This window comes from Bos mutus, chromosome 8, assembly GCF_027580195.1.
Source record: "Bos mutus isolate GX-2022 chromosome 8, NWIPB_WYAK_1.1, whole genome shotgun sequence".
NCBI classification, from domain to species: Eukaryota; Metazoa; Chordata; class Mammalia; order Artiodactyla; family Bovidae; genus Bos; species Bos mutus.
Window position 1 is genome coordinate 85,678,519 of NC_091624.1, and position 16,862 is coordinate 85,695,380.

A 16,862-nucleotide genomic window follows, 5' to 3' on the forward strand; every position below is an offset into this window, starting at 1 on the left:
CATTTTCTACATTCATGGCATCCCTCCAGGGACCTTCTAGTTACTCTTTGGTACACATGCAAAGTTTGGTGCACTTCTGCATGCTTGGTTTTCCCTTCTGGAGGTCCAGTGTCTTCAGGTGGAACATTTTGACTGGGGAGAGAGGACTTTTTAAGGCTCACACTGAAGTAACTGGAAGCTTCTGTGATAATTTATCTGAGTAGAGTGTAATTAACAATGTTGTGTGGACAGTGTGGGTGGCACATGATGTCAGGGTAGCTTCAAGCTGGTAATAACTGAACTTTCATGTGAAAGGGATTGTAAGGAAGAATTTTAGGGAGAATTTTTAGATAAACATAGTAAGGTACCAATGGTTGGAAAAAGTAGGAAAATTGAGCAGCTTTTTTAAAATATAGAGGGTTTTTGTTCATACACACCACTGAAGTCTGTGGAGGGCTGTTCTTTGCCCTGATTTTTCTCCAAGCACTTTGTCAGTCAGCATTTGTTCTTGCTAACCTTAAGAGAAGGGAATTATAATAGAGATATTGGAGCTGTACCTTGAAAACAAGATCCAGGCAGACAAGGGGTGATCTCCCAGAGCACACAGTGTAGCAGAGCAAAGCAGCTTTATGTGATAGACCTCCTCACCACTCTTCCTGTAAAGCAGTTCCTAACTGCAGAGTATAGAAACTTGAAGCAAGGTTGAATATATTTAAATGAAGTGTATGAATATTGGGAAAACTGTTTACCTTGAAACTCATTTCTTTGGGAGCTTCACGTTGAAATTTCTATATTTTTGATGGTGCTCAGGGAGGTGGTCCAGGCACTGTCAGCCCCAGTGTCTGGATACTGAGTACTAGTGGGTGAGAGAAAAGCAAAGGAAACACCTGAAATTAGAAGCAGTGGACCAGTACAGTCAGTGCTGATGGGCTTTCTACCACCTCTTGCTGCTGCCTGCAGCTTTCACTCAGCTTTCAGTGTTTTGAAGATGAACAAATTATGGGAATAACATTCTCAATGGTTTTTAAACTATATCAGAGCTGAGATTATTTGAGAAAGAAAAATACAGAAGTAAATGAAAAGCCATGAAAATATAGAAGTAAATAAAACACTATGGCATTTAACAGATAATGGACCAAATGGTTGGCAAATTAGGTAATGAATAACAAAAATGAAGTTTCTCATTTTTACCTGGAGTCTTTGTCATGCCCTCTGTATTCACAGAGTTGCAGGGACTCTCTTAGATGTCACATGTTCCTTAGTATTTAAACAGCTGTGATGTAGGTCAGTTCTGAAATGAGAATTGCTTGCCCTGTCTTACCAAAGAAGTCATTGTTTAGGGCAGGGTGTTTTTTGTCTTTATCTTTGAATAGGACCTCAAAGTGTCCTCTCATTTCCCAGGATTTACACATAAATGGTGCTAAGATTACTTGATCTTACTGTTGTTGTATTAAGATTAAATATAAGCAAGAGGAGGGAAAATATAGTATTTATTCAGCATTAGTGCATTTTCAATATGTTGCTAGTTATATACATTGTCTTCTCTGTAATTTTCTGATATAAAAAGCAAACACAGTTGAATGATTCAAATGTAGGAAAGAGGCTAAAAAATCCATAAACACAGATCCTTAGTCTGTTTTCCTGGGTATAGTGGAATTCGGTGTAGGGAGGTGTGCTGTATTGAATAGGATGTTCCTCAAAATCCAAGGTATCCCAGAATCTCCAAATGTGACTTTATTTGAAAATAGCATATTTTGAGATAGAATCAGTTAATTATCTTGAGATGAACTCATTCTTGAGTTATAGTGAGCCTTAAATCCAACAACTGGTGTCCTTATAAGAAGAAGAAAAAAAAAAACAGAGAGACACAAGACCGAAGGCCCTATGAAGACAGAGGTCAAGATTATCGAGTGATGTCAGGAGCCACCAGAGTTGGCAGTGGTGAGGAAGGGGTCTCCCAGAGAGCCTCAGAAAGAACCAGCCATACTCACACCTTGATTTCAAGCTTTTTGAAGTGTGAGAAAGTAAATTTCTGTCATTTTAAGCCACACAGCTTGTGGCAGTTTGTTATGACAGGCCTAGAAAACTGATTTAGTAGGCTAGCCAAACGTTCTTCAGGAAAAAACAAGGGCCAGAGAACTTAAGAAACTTTACCAAAGTCACACACCCAAGAAGGGATGTAACCAGGGCTGGAACCCAGGTCTGACTGCTCCCTGAGCCCAGGAACTTCCCATTGCACAGTCTTGCTTCTGAGAAGACTTGCTTCTGAGTTCTTTGTCTAGATGCAGAGGGTCTTTTAGTTTCAAAGTGGATAACAGAAATCCAGAAAGGGAACACACTGTGGGGTTGAGGCTTATTTTTATTTTAATAAAAAAGATAACAGGAAGAGGTGATTGGGGGAGATTTGAATTTTTAGAAATGACTTATTTTTAATAGAATCTTGAATGTGCTTATTATCTACCAACATATTGCTTTTATGGCTACTTAAAAATAGAATGAACATCTGACACCAAGGAAGACAATTAAGGTCATCACCAGGCAATCACAAGTTGATACAAGTGTCACCTAAAAGGGTCCAGAACAAAACAAAATTCCATATGCCCATTCTATAGAATTTAATGTGTTTAATTGGCTTATAAGAGGTATGACTTACTTCCTCCACTAATTTCTTGCCCTGAGAGCAGACCTTAGCTGGAGCTCCTGGACAAGGGGGCTGATCTAGTACACTTGTTCAGACCCAGTGTCCTTGCAAAGAGGACACAAGAATGCAGCCACCACCACAGGTCCCCAGTGCTTGGGCACAGAAGAGCAGAACATTCCCAAACTTGTGCTGTTGAATGAATGCTTTGAGCACTCAGCCTCTCTGTGACCCCAGAAATTGGGTCACTGGATCTCATGTGGATCACTGGCTTCTGGTCTTGAATAAGAACGATTAGGTTGGGGTCAGGAGAGAGGGCTTATGCAAAGTAACAGGTTTACCAGCACAGGCCCATCTGTGGAAATGAATGCTTTTTAAGGGTATTCTGAGAGTATCTTGTATTAGATTCATACTCCAGAATGCATTCTGGCTTCCAGATCTTGTGGTTATGGGCACACACATCTGTTACAGACTTGAAACTTAGTTCCTGCTGACACGATGACCGAAGAGAGTGGGTTACTTCTTGTGCATCTGTAGCTGTGCTCTGTGTAGGCCCTCCATCTGCTCTTGACCACCTCCAGAGTGATATTTTAAAAGGCAGATCTGCTCATGTCGTTGTCTTGCACAAAAGCCTTCGATGGCTTTTCTCTGCCTTTAGGAGTTTGTTTTCGTTTGCCTACTCTGTAAGGTCCAACTGTTTTGTGTGCTTTACCTTTTTTTTTAAACAAAGCTTAAAGGGCCCTCCCTATATAATCAACCTCCCCTTTCTCCTCCGCCTTGCCAGGCAAACAGGCCCCTCAGGTTTAGCAGGAGGGTCATTTAGAAGTCTTCCTGGACATCTGACTACATTAGCTTCCCAGGCCAATGACCCTTTTGTGATCCCCACTGCTTCTCCCTGGTGACACATGCCACACTTAGTGTAATTGTGTGGTGTACGTGTGCTTTGGTTTGTCCTCCCCAGTAAGGACAAGACTCTGCCTGCCTTATTCCCACCCCTTGCCCCCACCCTTCCCCACCCATATCCCCAGCACCCAGCTCTGTTCCAGGCAGCTCATGACACTGGAATATTTGAACAAATGAATCATGGAGCACAGCTGATAGCCAATGGCTAATGTGATAAAACTGCTGTAATACAAAGGGGAGAAAGAAAAACTCCTTTCCCCAGACCATCAGCTCTACTCATATAACCAACAAGTTTATCAAATGCATTTATTTATTTATTTTAAATTTTATTTTATTTTTAAACTTTACAATATTGTATTAGTTTTGCCAAATATCAAAATGAATCCACCACAGGTATACCTGTGTTCCCCATCCTGAACCCTCCTCCCTCCTCCCTCCCCATACCCTCCCTCTGGGTCGTCTCAGTGCACCAGCCCCAAGCATCCAGTATCGTGCATCGAACCTGGACTGATGACTCGTTTCATACATGATATTATACATGTTTCAATGCCATTCTCCTAAATCTCCCCACCCTCTCCCTCTCCCACAGAGTCCATAAGACTGATCTATACATCAGTGTCTCTTTTGCTGTCTCGTACACAGGGTTATTGTTACCATCTTTCTAAATTCCATATATATGCGTTAGTATACTGTATTGGTGTTTTTCTTTCTGGCTTACTTCACTCTGTATAATAGGTTCCAGTTTCATCCATCTCATTAGAACTGATTCAAATGTATTCTTTTTTAATGGCTGAGTAATACTCCATTGTGTATATGTACCACAGCTTTCTTATCCATTCATCTGCTGATGGGCATCTAGGTTGCTTCCATGTCCTGGCTATTATAAACAGTGCTGCGATGAACATTGGGGTACATGTGTCTCTTTCAATTCTGGTTTCCTCAGTATGTATGCCCAGCAGTGGGATTGCTGGATCATAAGACAGTTCTATTTCCAGTTTTTTAAGGAATCTCCACACTGTTCTCCATAGTGGCTGTACTAGTTTGCATTCCCCCCAACAGTGTAAGAGAGTTCCCTTTTCTCCACACCCTCTCCAGCATTTATTGCTTGTAGACTTTTGGATCACAGCCATTCTGACTGGTGTGAAATGGTACCTCATAGTGGTTTTGATTTGCATTTCTCTGATAATGAGTGATGTTGAGCATCTTTTCATGTGTTTGTTAGCCATCTGTATGTCTTCTTTGGAGAAATGTCTATTTAGTTCTTTGGCCCATTTTTTGATTGGGTCATTTATTTTTCTGGAGTTGAGCTGTAGGAGTTGCTTGTATATTTTTGAGATTAGTTGTTTGTCCATTGCTTCATTTGCTATTATTTTCTCCCATTCTGAAGGCTGCCTTTTCACCTTGCTAATAGTTTCCTTTGTTGTGCAGAAGCTTTTACGTTTAATTAGATCCCATTTGTTTATTTTTGCTTTTATTTCCAATATTCTGGGAGGTGGGTCATAGAGGATCCTGCTGTGATGTATGTCGGAGAGTGTTTTGCCTATGTTCTCCTCTAGGAGTTTTATAGTTTCTGGTCTTACGTTGAGATCTTTAATCCATTTTGAGTTTATTTTTGTGTATGGTGTTAGAAAGTGTTCTAGTTTCATATCAAATGCATTTACTTTCTTACAGAGACCTATGCAATTCTCAACGTAGTAGGGTTAGATAACAGAACCACGTTTGGGCCCCTACCCTCTGAGACTCACAATCTTAATAGCACAAGGTACATATACTCTGAAGAGAGCTTCCCAGAGGCCTTCACAGCTAAATGCTTTTGGAAATCTGGCTAACTGATGAGGTAAGGACAAGTGAGTAGGGTCACAGGTCTGCAATGCTTAAAGGACAGAGAACAGAGAGCTGTGAAGTCTTCCAGCTTGGACTGTGAAATTACTCTGACAGGAACAGTGTAAACCAGTACAGATTCCCAACCTGCTTAGATAAGAAGTAATTTGAACTCAAAAAGTCCTGTGTATGTCTACTGACTGTGAGGCCCTATTCTCATGATATCTAAGCATATGGATCATCAGAGAAGCTATAAATCCATTTTCTTATGTGAGTATTCTGATACCTATGGCAGGCATGCTAAATCAGCAATGTCCAATAAAAATAAGATGCAAGTCACATGTGTAATTTGAATTTTCTAGTAGTCATTTTTAAAAAATAGTCATATTAAAAAAGTAAAAAGGAAAGGTAAAATTGATTTTAATGATATTTTATTTAATCTGGTATATCCTAAATTTTAACCAATATTAAAAATCATTGGAAAATTTTACTTTTTTCCTTATACTAAGTTTTGAAATTTGGTATATGTTTTATACATACCGAACATATCCTTTTGGACAGTGCTTAGTTGTGGGCTCAGTCACTCAGTTGTGTCCAAGTGTTTGTGACCCCATGGACTGTAGCCCACCAGGCTCTTCTGTCCATGGGTATTCATTCTCCAGGCAAGAATACTGAAGTGGGTCGCCATGCCCTCCTCCAGGGAATCTTCCCAACCTAGGGATCAAACCCATGTCTCTTGTGTCTCCTGCATTGGCAGGTAGACTCTCTACCACTTAGCCAACTGGGAAGCCCCTCCTTTTGGACTAGCCACATGTCAAATTGCCAACATCTGTTGGATCATAGAAAAAGCAAGAGAATTCCAGAAAAACAGCTTCTGCTTCATTGACTACACTAAAGCCTTTGAATGTGTGGATCACAACAAACTGTGGAAAATTCTTAAAGACATGGGGATACCAGACCACATTACCTGTCTCCTGAGAAACGTGTATGCAGCTTAAGAAGCAACAGATAGAACCAGATATAGAATAATGGACTGATTCCAAATTGAGAAAGGGGTATGTCAAGGCTATATACTGTCACCCTGCTTGTTTAACTTACATGCAGTGTACATCATGCAAAATGCCAGGCTGGATGAAGCATAAGCTGGAATGAAGATTGCCAGGAGACATATCAATAACCTCAGATATGCACATGATACCACCCTTATGGAAGAAAGTGAAGAGGAACTAAAGAGCCACTTGAGGAAGCTGAAAGAGGAGAGTGAAAAAGTTGGCTTAAAACTCAACATTCAAAAACCTAAAATCATGGCATCCAGTCCCATCAGTTCATGGCAAATAGATGGGGAAACAATGGAAACAGTGAGAGACTATTTTCTTGGGCTCCCAAATCACTGCAGATGGGGACTGCAGCCATGAAATTTAAAGACGCTTGCTCCTTGGAAGAAAAGCTATGACCAACCTAGACAGCATATTAAAAAGCAGAGACATTACTTTGCTGACAAAAGTCCATAGAGTCAAAACTATGGGGGTTTTTCCAGTAGTCATATATGGATGTTAGAGTTGGACAATAAAGAAGGCTGAGCACCAAAGGACTGATGCTTTGAACTGTGGTGTTGGAGAAGACTCTCAAGAGTCCTTTGGACTACAAAGAGATCAAACCAGTCAATCCTAAAGGAAATCAATCTTGAATATTCATTGGAAGGACTGATGCTGAAGCTGAAGCTCTAATACTTTGGCCACCTGATGTGGAGAGCTGACTTATTATAAAAGACCCTGATACTGGGAAAGATTGAAGGCAAAAGGAGAAGGGGACAACAGAGGACCAGATGGCTGGATGGCATCACTGACTCAATGGACGTGAGATTGAGCAAGCTCCAGGAGACGATGAAGGATAGGGAAGCCTGGCGTGCTGTAGTCTGGGGGGTCACAAAAGAGTCAGACACAACTGAGCGACTGAACAACAACATGTCAAAGCTTGTAGTCCAGTGGTTCAATAATGGTCAGCACAGGACTAGATGGTTCACCATTCAAACTCTGTATTCTACTTTGATATGTGTTTGACATTTAGTTTCTTGGTTAATGCGTATTGACGGTTGCTTTTTTCAAGATAAATAGACTCTTGATTTTGGATCAAGATATCTTTGATTTGATGTCCATTTTTTCTCAGCTTTCTGCAGATCCATTTTCTGGCATTGTAGTGGAGAACTTCCCATGACATAGAACATTAGGCATGTGGGATTGCCTGTGTTTCCTTCCCAGCCTTAGCAGAGTGGTGATGACAGAAGACCTTTTTAGTTTGCACCGAAAGGTTATTCTGACCCTGATGTCATCATGCTGTATAAACTTCCAAGATGTGTAGATTAAAAGCAGTTGAAACATGAAAAACATCATGCCCCATCGAGATTTGGTTCTCTAGAGAAGTGCTTTTCCTGTGAGTGCTATACATTCTAGGGTTCTCCACATGCCTGAGGTTGGGACATTAAGTCAGAGTCATTAAATGTCTATTCAGAACTTCTTAATAATAATTTCAAACCTCATTTGTGGAATCTTGCCTGTAGAAATAAAAGTTACCTCTATTAACTTAAAAATGTCTGATTAATCCCTGGAAAGCTATTACATCAAATTATTGTATTTCTTCCCCATGGGCCACCCTCTTAGTCATCTCCTTCCAAAGATGCATAAATACAGTGATTATGCAGTAGAGCTGAAAATCAGTACATGCATTGTTTGGCATGCACGCCTTCAAATGCTTGGCTCCAGTACACGGTGAATTTGCTGTATTTCGTGGAGGACAGGACCCAAGTCATGTTCACCACTTTGTCTTTCAGGACTCCTGGCATCATGCCTGCTGTGTTGTTTGCCCTCAACATGTCTGTTGAATAAGCACACAAATGAATATATCCATCTTCCACTTAAAGAATAAAGAGTCTGTACTGAGTCTCACAGCCAGAGTTTTAGCTTTTCTAAATCCTGACACTGAAAAATAATGAAAATGCATGAGGACACATTACAACAGATTACTTGGCACTGACTGTTTCCTCTTCCTGGAATGCCCACCTGCCCCGTGTGTGAGCCCTGTCGTCTTAGTCATCCTTCCTCCCTCAGCCTAAATATCCCTCCTCTAGAGGCATTCCCTGAGTCCCCTGTCTGAGTCAGGGCCACTCCAGTGTCGTCATGACGCCTTCACCGAGTCCCCTCCACAAATCTCTCCAGTGGTTCCCCATTTAGAATAACATGGAAAGGTGACATAGATAACATGATCCTCTAACCTCATGGTAGGTTAGCGGATCCAAGGATCTGACTTCATTTCCTGTAATCCTACCAGTTTCTGTCTTAGTGCATTCACGTCACCGTCCCCAGCCTTTGCGCTGCTCCTCCCACGCACTTAGTACCCTCATGCTGGGATTGCGCCAGACCTCCTGCCTGAACCTCTTGTCTCCAGGTCTTCCCAAAGTCTTCACTCAGGTTTCTGCTCAGATATCACCTTATTTGTGTGGCTTTTCCAACCATCTTGTCTAAAACATTTTCATTCTCAGCCATTTCCCTGTTTTATTTTCTTTCAAGGCCCTTGTTACTATTTAAACTTTTATTCTATATTTACTTGGTAAGGTGTGACTTATCTCTGCAACTAAAATTCAAGTGGCCTGAGTGTAGGCTTGTTGTTTGTACATTGTAGTCAAAAAGCTGGTTCTTATTGTTTATTGTTCTTATCAAAATATTTACCTGTATAAGTTTTCATTTGTTCAGTATCCTGATTGCCTTCATTCTTACTCCCCTGTCTTATATTTCCCACATAGCAGCCAGTTCATTCCATTCCAGGTGTCAATCGTGTCTGTGGTTCCTCTGCTTGTTATCTTGCAGTGGCTTCCCATTGAGCTGAGAAGAGACTTCTTGGCTGTGGGGCCTTGGCTCTTGCTTGGCCCCTAAGCCTGGGTTGATGTCCACTCTTACTGATTTGTTGCTGATCCTCAGCCGTGTTCTGCTCATTCCTGCCTCAGAGCCTTTGCACAGGAAGTGCCTCTGCCTGAACCACTCTTCTCCTGGCCCCTATTATAGCTGTTCTTTCTTGTCATTCCACCTCCCTGTGCAGTCCTTCTCTGGCCACTCTATTTGAAATAGCCCTTCCTGATTACTCTCAGATCCCCTTCTAATATTCTATCAAATTTTTAAATTGTCCTCTATTTTACCTTAAAAAAAATTCCACTGATCACCCACATTTCTGCAGAATATAATCTCCACAAGAGTAAGGGCATTTTCCTGTTTATTATCCCTAATATACAAAGAGTGCCCTCATTATTTATTGAATGAGTGTGGTTTTTCTCTCCCACTGTACCATAAACTCATCAAAAACAAGAAATATGTCTATTTGTATGTGTGTGTGTGTGTGTATAGATAGATAGGTAGATAGATAATACCTAGCACCTAGCATAGTAGTTGAAGAAGGCAATGGCACCCCACTCCAGTACTCTTGCCTGGAAAATCCCGTGGACGGAGGAGCCTAGAAGGCTACAGTTCATGAGGTCGCTGAGGGTCAGACATGACTGAGCAACTTCACTTTCACTTTTCACTTTAATGCATTGGAGAAGGAAATGGCAACCCACTCCAGTGTTCTTGCCTGGAGAATCCCAGGGACGGGGGAGCCTGATGGGCTGCCGTCTCTGGGGTTGCACAGAGTTGGACATGACTGAAGTGCCTTAGCAGCAGCAGCAGCATAGTAGTGCTTATTTGGTGCTTAATTTGCTGAAGGAGAGAATCAAATCATGTTAGTTATATTTAAGCTTCATCTATAGGAGTAGCTAAACTTTCTGATGGAGTCATGGTCTGCAGACCTGAACAGGCTGGAATCAGAGCCTGTTACTCTGTGTATATAATACCTACTTGGTGTCATGCACAGTTAATACATTTCACAGTTCACAGTTGCTTTAGAAAAAGTACAAAAGTGCATATAATCTCACATTTAAGAGATTAAACATTGGTTAAACTATTAAACAAGAGCTGAAGCTATTGACACCACATTCATATTTATATAGATAATAGTTGTGCCTATTTTCCAATTAGAAAATTGAAGCTTCAAGAGAGATTAAATAATTTGTCCAAAGTCTTGCAGCAAAGGAACCAGAATTCATATTCACATATGACTATCTCCTTAGTCCATTTTGTCTTCATTGTTATATGCTACAAAATATGAAGCCACATTCAATCTTGCCGTGTGTGTAGAATATACTCTAGAAAACTGAAAGTGAAAGTCGCTCAGTTGTGTCTGACTGTTTGTGAGCCCATGGACTATACAGTCCATGGACTTTTCCAGGCCAGAATACTGGAGTAGGCAGCCTGTATCCTTCTCCAGGGGATCTTTCCAATCCAGGGATCAAATCCAGGTCTCCCACATTGCAGGGCCCACCCTTCTGAGCCACCTTTTGAAGCCCATACTTTAGAGTGGCCCCTAATGATTTCATTCTGGGTAATCTCTTCTTTCGGAGAAGGCAGTGGCACCCCACTCCAGTACTCTTGCCTGGAAAATCCCATGGACGGAGGAGCCTGGTAGGCTGCAGTCCATGGGGTCTCACAGAGTTGGACACGACTGAAGTGACTTAGCAGTAGCAGCAGCAATCTCTTCTTTTTGAGTATAGGTGGAATCTTGATGACTTCCTTCTAACTAATAGAATATGGCAAACATAATGGGGTTACCACTCACCACTCCCTTGATTAGGTTCCATGATATGGCGAAACTGGGGGCTGTTACTCCCAAGATCACATTATATAAAACTTTCTTAGCAGACTAGAGTGAGAGGGATTCTCCTGCTGGTGTATGAGAAGCAAGCTGCCATGTTGTGACTGTCTTAGGAGGGGGCTGAGTGTCAGGGGTGGCCTCTAGGATCTAAGCGTAGCCAGTGGCCAACAGCCAGTAAGAAGCCAGGGCCATCAGTCAAAACTACCACAGAGAAGTGAAATTTTATCAGCAACCCGAGGGAGCCGGGGAGCACACTCATCCCCACTGATGTTTCCTGATAAACAAGGCAGCCTGCCAATACCTTGAGTTGAATGTCGCCTTATGAGACCCTGAACAGAGGCCTCAGTTAAGTTGTGCCTGGACATCTAACCTGCAAAAACTGTGAGGTCATAAATCTGTGGCTTGAAGTCACTAACTTTATGGAATCTTGATACACAGTGAAAAATTAATACAATATGGCTATTTGTTCCCCAGCCAGAGCTCCTATTTCAAGCATATCACTGTCTGCTGGAATCAAAAGGCCATTTGACTTTATCATTTTTGGCTCTTTTACCTGGAAGCAGGAGGTAGATGGGGAAAACCTGTCAAATCTTTTCAGCTTAGGATGGAGTCCCCTGAACCCCTCAGGGAGTGGTAGGACAGGTCCACTTGGTGCTGAGACTAAGATCTCTTTGAAACATGTCACAGTGAAGAGCACTTGGCACAGTGCCTGGAACTTTGTAAGGGCTCAAGAAATGTCACTCTCCTTCTCTTCCCAGTGGTCTGCAGCCCTGCCTCAGGGTATCTCAGGTGCTTACCCAGCAATTCCTCCACAGATAAGGCCTCCAGGGAAAAGTCCCACTACAAGACCCTCCCCACAGCAATCTCTTAGTTCTGTCTGCTCTGAAAACCTGATGAAGCAGAGGTTCATGATGCTAGTCCACAAAGGATTGTGTACTTTTCAAATAGCAGGAACCATTCTCTGCTCCTGGGATGTAATTGCCTGCCTTCCCAGGGCACACTGTGAGACTTCTGGTACCTTCTAATACCCAGTGTGGAGGTGGGAGATGTTCGCTGTCCCATCTCATGGGTTCTTAGGGATGCTGACTGCGTATCACGGCTCTGTCTTAAAACACCTCCCTGCTGCTTCCCACTCTGCAGGGGCAAACAGAGCTTTGCTACCATGGAAAGAAGTGTTTTATAAATACCATTATTTGGGTTGAGAGTAGCATGCTTCCCCGGTACAGCTGCATATTTGTATAAATCAGTAGAAAAAACATACCCTTTCCTTTCCTCAGATCAGATCAGATCAGTCGCTCAGTCATGTCCGACTCTTTGCGACCCCATGAATTGTAGCGCACCAGGCCTCCCTGTCCATCACCAACTCCCAGGGTGACAAAATACAGCCTTGAGGTACTCCCTTTCCTATTTGGAACCAGTCTGTTGTTCCATGTCCAGTTCTAACTGTTGCTTCCTGACCTGCATACAGATTTCTCAAGAGGCAGATCAGGTGGTCTGGTATTCCCATATCTTTCAGAATTTTCCACAGTTGATTGTGGTCCACACAGTCAAAGGCTTTGGCATAGTCAATAAAGCAGGAGTAGATGTTTTTCTGGAACTCTCTTGCTTTTTCCATGATCCAGCAGATGTTGGCAATTTGATCTCTGGTTCCTCTGCCTTTTCTAAAACCAGCTTGAACATCAGGAAGTTCACGGTTCACATATTGCTGAAGCCTGGCTTGGAAGATTTTGAGCATTACTTTACTAGCATGTGAGATGAGTGCAATTGTGCAGTAGTTTGAGCATTCTTTGGGATTGCCTTTCTTTGGGATTGGAATGAAAACTGACCTTTTCCAGTCCCGTGGCCACTACTGAGTTTTCCAAATTTGCTGGCATATTGAGTGCAGCACTTTCACAGCATCATCTTTCAGGATTTGGAATAGCTCAACTGGAATTCCATCACCTCCACTAGCTTTGTTTGTAGTGATGCTTTCTAAGGCCCACTTGACTTCACATTCCAGGATGTCTGGCTCTAGGTCAGTGATCACACCATCGTGATTATCTGGGTCATGAAGATCTTTTTTGTACAGTTCTTCTGTGTATTCTTGCCATATCTTCTTAATATCAGTACCTTCTAACATTTAACTCCAAAAATAAAAACTGCAAATGTTTGAAGATATTTGCATATGTCCTAATTACCATATAAATCTTCTACCCCTTTAATAATTGTTAGTGTGCAAGACTGGGGAACAGATTGCTCACGGTGCAGGGAGCATCAGAGGGTTCATCTCAGACATGCAGATATTCTGAGATTTCATCTGGAAAAATTAGGCCATTATACACAATCATCACAGGTTGCTAATGTGAAATATATGCTAAAGTGTTATTTATCACATACATTTCATTGCAAGTATTAAGTCCCAAATCTAACTTAGTGTGATTTGGGGATTGATGTTCCTATTCCAATTGTAATCTCTCTGAAAGACTTAACAAATGTAGTTGATATAATTCAGACTTAATTTTTTGTTCCAACTAAAGATATCATTGAGCTTTGATAAATAATAAGGAGGTAAATAGATTTTTAGCTCTTGGTGAACCTTTTTATGCAGTGGTCATCATCTACATTTTTTCCCCAGCCAAAGTGGGCAAAGGGAGCAAAGGAACTAACACTGAGTTGAGTGCCTGCTTCGATTACATGTATCACCTCATTTCACCATCACTACACTTCTGTCACTAAGTATTAGCATCTCTCGCTTTACCCAGGCACGGTGAGGGTGAGGTCAGCCTGCTCTTCTTGGAAAAGCTGCAGTCTGAACCCTGTCCCTGTGTTCCTTTGACAACACGTGTCCTTGCACTAATTAGTAGGCAGTGGTAATAGATTTCATCACAGGAAATGCAAGTTCAATTTTTTTATCTTCAAAAAGAGGCTGTATTTTCACATCTAAATATATCACTTTGATCCTCTTAATTTTACCAGTGTTTATTCACAGTATCTGTTGTATTTAGTAATTAATTTCCATAATGAAATTTATTAACTTTCTACAATAAGGGAGAGTAAATTACCTTAAGACCCATACACATAAAGCAGATCATTAGGAAAGAGTCTGGCTGTTGTCTTCATTCTTGTAGAAACAAAAACGGAGTAAAGAGGGGGTTAAAAATAGAACAAAGTTAAAATCTTTATATTGGAGGTTTAAAGTTCTAAGACTTACTGGTTTTGATCTCAGCGATGGTTTTGCAAAGGACAAGTTTATTTGGTTTTGAAATTTTACATCGAGGCTCTGTGTACACTGGGATAGATACCACGTACTTATTTACAAGTGACCTGTTTCACTTATCCTAGTGGTTCGAGGGCACGTAAAAGAGACTGTTAGATCTGAAAGGAATTATGAAAATCAGGTAAGACTGAAAATCAGTCTTCTCAGGTTCAAGGTGAGGAAGCAGAGGTCCAAAGTTTAGGTGGCTCATCCAAGGTCACACAGGTGGAGAGATCTCTAGTCTCTTCACTCTGGGGCAGTGCTCATCTTACTTCCTGAATCACAGCAAGTATCACACTCCCTCACCTCTGCATTTTCAAACACCTAACAAGTGTAAATATAGCTGGAGCTCTGCGTCTTGCTGCTGACATGTCTTAATTTGACCTATTTTAATGAAGAAGTAATAGAGCAGCCAGAGTCGGAGTGGCATTATGGGAGGACATTCGGCTTTTGAGACACAGCAAGGGTTCGGTTTTTCCTCAGCTTCTTGTTGCTTCGTGTCCTTGGGCGACTGCATCATTTCTTTCTGCTTCGTTTTCCTTATCTGGAAAATGAGAGAAGCCAAAGCTGTCTCTCGTGTTTGGGGGATTAAAGAGATTATGTATGTGAATTTCACATAGTAGATATTACTGAAATGATAGCTATGGGATGAAATGCCATCATGATCTTCAGTTATTCAAAGATATTTCAGGGATTTTTCTAAATTTTCAGAACAGATGGTAGCATTTATGAAGACTAGTACAAATCATTGAGCATTTGTCTGATAAAACTCTCTGCTCTTTGAGGCAGCTTGATTTGTTTTCTGTAACGTAGGTAGAGATGAGAAAAGAAGTCAGTCCTTTAAAGAAGTGAAAGGCTTCCAGAAAATTTATTCCCTGATGGATGCTAAATCCATCAGGTTTCCGCTCTCGGTTAGAAGACAAGGATGTGGCTTGGAATTTTGTGGCCGTATCTTCTGCCTGAGTGTGTCAGCTGCCTTCATCAACACTAGCCAGGGTGGGGGTGGCTTTTTTTCCTCCCTGTTGTGACAGACACCCTGTCAATGTGTTTCCTTATTTGGAATATCCCAGTTGAATAGAGAAAGAAGCTACTCTTGAGAGCATTCTACAGCACTTTAAAACAGATTGTACTTTTTATGATTTATGAAAGGTTTCTTTGTAAACACCGCTGTCATGATCATTTGGTGGGAGGAGAAAGATGAGGTGCAGACTCTGCCCTCATCCCTGTCCCTTGCAGTGAACACTCACATTCACCACCCTGCTTGACTTCAGTCCCTTTTCTGTGCTCATGTTTGTGCTGGGACTCTTCATTCCCCTCCCTGTTTCAAAGAGACTGCTTATTTCCAGAGCTACAGAAATTCTACTTGCTGTAAACCTTGATTTTGAATCCTAGTTCAGTTCAGTTCAGTTGAGTCGCTCAGTCCTAGATAATGAAACTAAAAAAACCCCGACATCAGGACTCTCTTTTCCGCCCGGCCCCCCGCCCCCGACCCCATCCCTGCCTAGGTAAAAGAGCACTCCATCTTCTGCCATCTCTTTCTTTGGGACCAAACTCCTTTAGAACACACCACGTTTTCTTGTCCTCACAAGCTTGGGGTCCACTTGTCCTGACATTTTATGAAACCTTTCTAGAAAAGCAATCTCTGCAAGGTTTAATATCTGTCAAAGCCTCAGTGCTCATATGAGTGTGCTGCATGCTGTTTCAGAGCTGTAAAAGGAAAACTACTGTATTTTCTCTATGCTCTGCCTGCAGACACTTCTGACACTAGATGTGTATGTGTATATTTTTCTCCCCATACCAGCCAGTTCTCTGACTACCCGGGATCGTATAGTTCAACTCAGTTCTGACACTGTCCATCTGGAGTTGGCATCAGATAAGCTAAGGACTCAGTCCTCCCACAAGACCCCCTATTTCAGGTGCCAGTCCCAAGCCTGAGCCTCTAGTGCTTCTGACCACCTCTGTGGGCTTGCTAATTTGCTAAAATGACTCCTGGAACTCAGAAAAACACTTGTTTAATGTTTACCCATTTATTATAAAGGATGCAACTGAGGAACAGCCAAATGGAGGAGATGGATAGGGTCAGTGTAGGGAAGAAGCTTCAGTAATTGTGAGAAAATTAGACTGTTCGAAGTCACCCAGTTTATGATAGCTTTATTATAAAAAGCCCTCAGAAAATAATACCAACAGTGATAAGATCCTCCTTTCAGAGTGCTCCAAAGACTCTGCAGCACTCACTGGGCAGGGGTCTTCCTGAGCTCAACCACACAATTTGTCCCATGTGACTTGATAAGGCGTCCCCTGGCATAGTGGTCATTCAGTTCAGTTCAGTTCATTCTCTTAGTCGTGTCCGACTCTTTGCAATCCCGTGGACTGCAGCATGCCAGGCTTCCCTGTCCATCACCAACTTCTAGAGCCTACTCAAACTCATGTCCATTGTGTCGGTGATGCCATCCAACCATCTCATCCTCTGTCATCCCCTAATCCTGCCTTCAATCTTTTCCAGCATCAGGGTCTTTTCCAGTGAGGCGGTTCTTCACATCAGGTGGCCAAAGTGTT

General features: G+C 41.9%; 1 protein-coding gene across 1 annotated transcript in view; it reads left to right on the plus strand.

The window, feature by feature from the left end:
• The window catches only part of SH3GL2 (SH3 domain containing GRB2 like 2, endophilin A1), a 226,320-nt gene that overhangs the window by 183,830 nt on the left and 25,628 nt on the right, over nucleotides 1-16,862 (plus strand). The window lies entirely within an intron of this gene.